At 41.2% G+C, this 7,021-nt stretch overlaps 1 pseudogene; it reads right to left on the bottom strand.

The window, feature by feature from the left end:
• Positions 1–3,907: 3,907 nt before the first annotated feature.
• The window catches only part of LOC103593280, a 15,349-nt pseudogene continuing 12,235 nt past the window's right edge, over positions 3,908–7,021 (bottom strand).

Here is a 7,021-nt window from a genome sequence, read left to right on the forward strand (position 1 = left end):
TTCCAATCCAAGAGCATGGAATATCTTTCCATCTTCTTATGTCTTCTTTAATTTCTTTCAGAAGTGGTTTGTAATTCTCATTGTAGAGGTCTTTCACCTCCTTGATTAAATTGATCCCTAGGTACCATATTTTTTGGTGACAGTTGTAAATGGGCTTACATTGTTTTATTTCTCTTTCTGTTAATTCATTGTTTGAGTATATAAATGCTACTGATTTCTGGGCATTTGTTTTGTATCCTGCAATGTTACTGAAGTTATTAACCAGCTCTAGGAGTTTTTTGAGAGTCTTTAGGTTTTTCTATATATAGTATCATGTCATTTGCAAATAGGGAAAGTTTGACTTCGTCTTCTCCAATCTGGATTCCCTTTGTTTCTTTCTCTTGCCTGATTGCTCTTTCTAGTACCTCCAGTAATATGTTGAATAGAAGTAGTGAGAGTGGACATCTTTGTCTTGTTCCTGTCCTTAAGGGGAAGGCCTTCAGTTTTTTCCTGTTCAGAATAATACTGGTGGTGTGCTTGTCATAAATGGCTTTTATTGTGTTGAGAATTCTGTATATACAACATTTCATTGTAAATACAACAGGCCTCTTACCCCTTTTGACTGCCATGCAGACACTTCTCATTAATGGGAGGGCTCCAACACGAAAAGCTTCTACTCAGGTGCCTGTGATGTTAATTTTTTGTTTCTAGCACTTGTACAAGAGCTCTCATTCACAACTTTCAATAATCACACAGTGATTCAAACTGAAGAGAAAGTATGTGGAATATTGGAATTGCATTGTGTCCTGAAATCTTGTCTGCTGACAGGATTTCACCCAGTTAACCTGGACTTTTCCTGTGAAGATGTCTGTGCACTGGTGCTCCTAAGGCTCAAATTTGGCAGAAATCATCTTTGCTTTTATTTGATGTTTCTGATTCTGTTACATGCCTCAGCTTGTTGTCAGCTTAGCCCATGGTCTTGTTAAATGTCAACTAAAACAGCTCTACATTACATGCCTATACATCTTTGCTTTTATTTGATGTTTCTGATTCTGTTACATGCCTCAGCTTGCTGTCAGCTTAGCCCATGGTCTTGTTAAATGTCAACTAAAACAGCTCTACATTACATGCCTATAGCAAAATCTGATAGAAGTTGCTACTATCTATGTTATTCTGAAAATTGATAAAAAAATTTTTTTGGCTTCTGCAGAAGGCACCTGAGCATTCTCCCCACTGCCTTCTCCTTCTTCCCACTATAGCTTCCCGTCTTGACCTCTTTACTCCTCCTTGTGTTCACAGGATGCCACTTTACATATGTTTTACTACCTTATCAGTTTATACCCTTGAACAATATAATTGCAGATCTACCTTGATCATAATCAAAATCATACTTACAGCCTACTTTATAACCCCACAGATAATACTGACCTCCCCGTATTTCAAATGTATTTTCTTGAGTAATGGCATATTTGATGGAAAAGTTGTTTATGGGCATGACTGCAACTTCTGCTTGTGCTTCTACGTGTATTTCTTCCTGCTGCTCATAATAATACCGTTTTATTGTTGTTTAAGGTAACTTACGCCCTCCTGTCTGTAAATCTCTACTATCAGCATCCCAGAGGTCCTTAGTGATATCAGACCTTAGTCATATCAGAGGATATATTATATTATATTATATATTGTGATGCTTTCACATTTTTTCACATTCGTTCACTGGAGAGAGACTGCCCTTCCCAGGACAAGGTAATTCCTAAAGATAATGAAAAATCTGTTTGGGAGCACACACTTCATATGCAAACCAACCAATCCAAGTCTTACATCCCCAACCACTTCCCTTATCCAGCTCTGACACACTAAGCAAATATTTCCCCCTTACTTATGTCAGCCCAGGGCAAGGCATAGATAACGTGGGACAGCTATGCCCACGAGCCTGTCATTATTCATACAAGCCAGTCCTAAACATTTTATTCTGCCCTGCTTTGACTTTCCAGTGGAAATCGCAGTAAAGACCATGGCCTGTGCTTTCTGCTGGATCTTGCTTCATTATTCTGACCAACTATTTCCTTCCCTTGGTACTATGAATAATAAACTCTTCTTTCAATGGCATGAACCCATTCCACTTCCGCTGTTCCTAAATGAGCCAGTAGCATGACTGCTGAGGGCCAGACCACGGGACTGTATATTGTGTAGTGGGGACCTGTTGTAGAGTAGTGAAAAAGCATCAGCACGACTTACCATGGGAGAAATCAATGACGCCATCGTATGAGACTGATGGTGAAATGTTCCCAAATGCTTTCTCTGTAGATGCCAAGATCACTTGAGGGCAGCGTATGAATCTGAGTAGATACAGGCAATCTCCATTCCTCTTTATACAGGGTTATTTGAATCCTACTCATATCATTTGTTAATCATCAGTAATTAAAAATCATCAGACATATTAGCTCTCTAAAGATGATTTGTAAATTATAAGTGATGTCATGAATTTCCAATTACATTTTTATCAAGAAGACATACATATGTAATGACATTCTTTTAGTGAAGCTGTGTTTGGTACTTGCTTAAGGTGGTGATCATCGGAGGACTCTGTTGTACTCTTTTGAATAAGAAAGCAGTCTGGGTTTATTTTTTTTTGGCCTTGCCTCTTTAGGATCAAAAGGCTATTTTGTTAATTTCTGGGATGTTAACATTCCAAAGCGTTTTATATCTCCAAGGGACAGATACCCAGGAATCAAACCTGGGCTTCCTGAGTGGAAATACATAATATTAACCATCAAACTACAGGCCGAAGTTGATATTTGTCTACTCAGAACATCTTATTCTCCAGCAACTTTTTAATTATTTAAGCATTCATGCTTAAAGTTTAGTGAATAAAATTCTGTGGGGTTTTTTTTTGGGGGGGGGATGAAGATGTATTTTCATGGTGAACTTTTAAGGTTGGATGTCTAGGTAAAAGGGCAAAAGTACATTTAATTTTGCTGTACATCAGATTTTATTTTCCCTTTACAGGTGTTGTACATTTAGCAGTTTCTAAATATACTTCATATTTATTTATTCATTTATTTTTTGGTGGCTGTCCAGTGCAGGAATCTGAACCCAGAACCTTGGTGTTCCTAACACCATGCTCTCACCACCTAAGTTAACCATCTAGCACTGCTTCTGCTTTCTGAAAACTTATTTTTAAAGTATTCTGAAGGAAAATGAGAAACAAATTTTAGTTTTAACTGCAAGATACTCATTTACAAAAAGAAAATATCCCGGCCAATCTTTTTTTTAAAATGTGAGTCAAAATTATATTTCATAAATCAAAGAAAACATACAATTTAAAAATAATAGGAAAACAGAAGGCGATTACACCTACTTTAGAGATCTAAGGTAATATGAGGCAAACGGTGAAGATATTTGAAGCAAAGTTTCATTGCCTGTTATCCCCCCCACTTTTTTTAAGGTGTGGAAAATTCCAATACAATAAAACAAAAATATCACATGGTAATAGGACAGTTGTAGAATTAAGGATAGTTCTAAAGCTTATCCATTAGCTTCACTATAGTGTGATTTATTAATTAACCTAGAGTTAAGACAATAGGTGAAGTTTTCCAAATTCTCATTCCTTAAATGAGTAGCTCACTCATCATTATTTCTGTTTGATCTTTCATGTCTTTGTGAAAAGATTATGTGAAGGTTATTATTTTCCACTTATCTACTTTTTTCTGGTTCAGACAATTTATATTTGATATACACGAAAGTATTCTTTATTTCACAAATATTGACCCACTTATAATCTAAGCATCACATTCTACAAATTATAAGATACAGAGGACAACTTAAACAGTCTGTCGTGTATGCGGAGGGGTGGGGAATAAAGCATATGGAGATATTTAAGTAAATGTTTTTAAAAGGCTAATAGATAATTTTCTCTGTGTTTTTCATGCTACCAATACCGGGCCAACCGGTTCAGAATTTCTTTGATTAAGGCAGCAGTAATGACGGCACCTTCCCTGAAACTCTCCAGTAGCTTCTGCTCATGCTTAATTTCAGCTCGCCAGCCATAAAGAGCATAAACTGGAAACACTGCACACCAATCTTATATGAGCAGGCCAAATAGCAAATTTTTTTTCACTTCCTTTGCAGATTCCCTAATCTGCATTAGGTTTTCCATTTTCTTTCTTTCTTTTTTTTTTTTTCCTTTTTGTCTTTTTTACTGACCGGTAACGGGATCGCAACCCTCGGTGTTGCGCCCAAACCGTGCTCAGCCAGTGAGCGGGAACCGGTCTCCACATGGGATCTGAACCCTCGGCGGGAGCGCCGCCACGCTCCCAAGAGGCGCACTCTCCAGTGCGCCACCAGGCCGGCCCTCCATTTTCTTTCTAAGAGGTACTAATTTCAAATCAAGAAAATGCACTGAAACAACAACAGGACTTAAAATGGAAAGATTACTCTCTTCACGCATACTCAATAGCTTCTGGGTTTCTTGAAAGTCAGGTCATAACATTCACCCAAGCAGAATTGTAGCATTGCTTTGAGATGATTTGCTGAAGATTTCTGCCAGCATAGCACGGAGCTCCAGAGGTGACTTTTACATGATTGAATTCATTTTTTAGCACTCTCTCAAGGAGATGACCTACATGTTCTACATCTTCTTTCATGTCCGTAAGTACACAAATTTCTTCTGAAATTCTCTCCTTAATAATTGGTTCAGCTGCATACAGATCTGGTTTGTAGGTTGCCTTCCAGTGGTCTAGTGATTCTTCTACGAGGTTGGCTTTAATGTGACAGTATTTTAGAGCCAACTGCAAACACTCAGTTTCAAATTCCAAGTGATAGTCACTTCACTGCCAATATGCTTCATAGATCACATCAAATAGAAAGGCCTGTGGCATTTCACTTGCTCTGTGTCTGCCATGTTGTAATGAGTGGTCTAAACAGCTATCAACAGATGGGCTGATGACAGTAGATACAAGAGGTCGAATCGCTACTGCTGCCTCATGCTCCTTAACAGCTGTGACAACATTAAGGAGGACGTCTTCCTCAACAGATGGTCTCAAAACATCGTGGGCGATCACTTCTGGCTTAGAGAGCATAGACTCGGGCTGATTCCTCTGCAGTGCTTTTAGTCCATTGAAAATTGAGCAGTGGTGGTCCACTACAGCTTCAGCTATGAGATGCCTTTGTGCTGGTACCTCTCAATAATACTTTTCGTGGTTTCCGTGTTTTTTCCAGTTACTACCACAACGTCTTTTATCCAACCTACTGTATCCAGAGCCTGCAGGCTGTAGCTGATGAGCACCTTCTCCAGGACAGAACAGAACTGCCTTGGGGTGGGAAGGCCCATCCTCTCCTTGCAGCCCCCTGCTGGCAGCACAGCCCCTACAGTGAGCTCTGCTCACTCAGGCAAGGTCCCTGCTCTGCGGGCCCTGCTTGCCCAGGACCAAAGTGCCCCAGGCTGCTCCTGCCCTTGGCCTTGGTCTCCTGGCCAATATCATGTTGAGTAAGAATACTCAAATGTCTGATTTGCGGCCAAACTTACATTTGCAAAATCCCTTCGTTTTTGCCATATTCTGTTATCTAGACACAAATCAGAGGACTTGCATACACTCAAGTGGAGGTTATGAAACAATTTTGTGAATACTAGAAGGTGGATATCATTGAGAACATATTATAGTTTGTCAGTTACAGTGTCACTGTGTTCCACTGGATGGTGGAGAAGTTGCTGGGTTACTCTGGGTCTGAGCTGGACTACAGTCAGCAGTCAAGCACAAAGCAATGTTTAAAAGTAAGGGGTACAGCAGTTGGTGGGCATTTGGCAGAGGGAATCGGGACACAGCAATAAGCAGGAAGGCTGGATATATGGTGTCTGCTTTGGGAGAAGTGTGACAAACACACCTCCAAGTCATGTACTAACTAGGGCTGGTGGACAGGTAGGCAAAGGCAATTTATGTGTCACTATGGTTGCAAGGCCTGGGACGCTCTATCCATATCTGGAGGGCTGTGGGGAACAAACCTCTTGGGCACAGGCTCATTGTTGCTGGGTGCACAGAGGGAGTTGGACCCAAATTCTGGAAGCATCTGGAATGAACAGTGTCTGTCATGAGGGACAGAAGAAATAAGTTGGCTGGTGCATGTTGTGAGGGTCCCTCTTGTAGTGGAAGTCCTTTGATTATTAGACGACAATGTTAGGAGCGTCCTGGGGAGGGGTTTGCCTGGACTTGATTTTAGACTAGTGAGCCCATGGCATGGCAGAGCACCCCGAGAAATTTTTTATCCCCATGTCACTGATGCAGCTGGTGTACTGTGGATCAGAGACATTGCCTTTCCTTCGGCAATGTCCCTCCAGTGCCCCACTGTACTGACATGTTTAGTGTAAAAATAAATGCGTAAGGATTGTAGTCCATTATTCCATAGTAGGTGCTGTACTTTAATTTGAGGATGAGATGAATACGTTGATGACTGACACAGTCAATTCTTCGGCTACTTAATATCCATATGCATCTTTTTTTTTTTTTTTTTTAAAGATGACCGGTAAGGGGATCTTAACCCTTGACTTGGTGTTGTCAGCACCACGCTCACCCACTGAGCTGACCAGCCATCCCTATATGGGATCCGAACCCGGGGCCTTGGTGTTATCAGCACCACACTCTCCCGAGTGAGCCACGGGCCAGCCCGTATATGCATCTTTTTATACACATTTGAATTTTCTTTTTTTTTTTTTTTCCTTTTTGTCTTTTCTCGTGTCCAGCAACGGATCGCAACCCTTGGTGTCGCACCCGTACCGGACTGAACCGGCAACGGGATCGCAACCCTCGGTGTCGCGCCCGCACCTCGCCCAGCCAGTGAGCGGGAACCGGTCTGTATGTGGGATCCGAACCCTCGGCGGGAGCGCCGCCGCGCTCCCAAGCGGCGCACTGTAGCAGCGCGCCACTGGGCCGGCCCCACATTTGAATTTTCTTACAATAGTTAAACAACTCTGTATTTCTACCTAGTGAGATACAAGGGAAGAAGTTCTTACCCTTCCCTAAAGTGAGAAGTTGCAGTCTCCCATCACAGG

The sequence above is a fragment of the Galeopterus variegatus genome, unplaced genomic scaffold (genome assembly GCF_000696425.1).
Source record: "Galeopterus variegatus unplaced genomic scaffold, G_variegatus-3.0.2 Scaffold1313, whole genome shotgun sequence".
Lineage (NCBI taxonomy): Eukaryota > Metazoa > Chordata > Mammalia > Dermoptera > Cynocephalidae > Galeopterus > Galeopterus variegatus.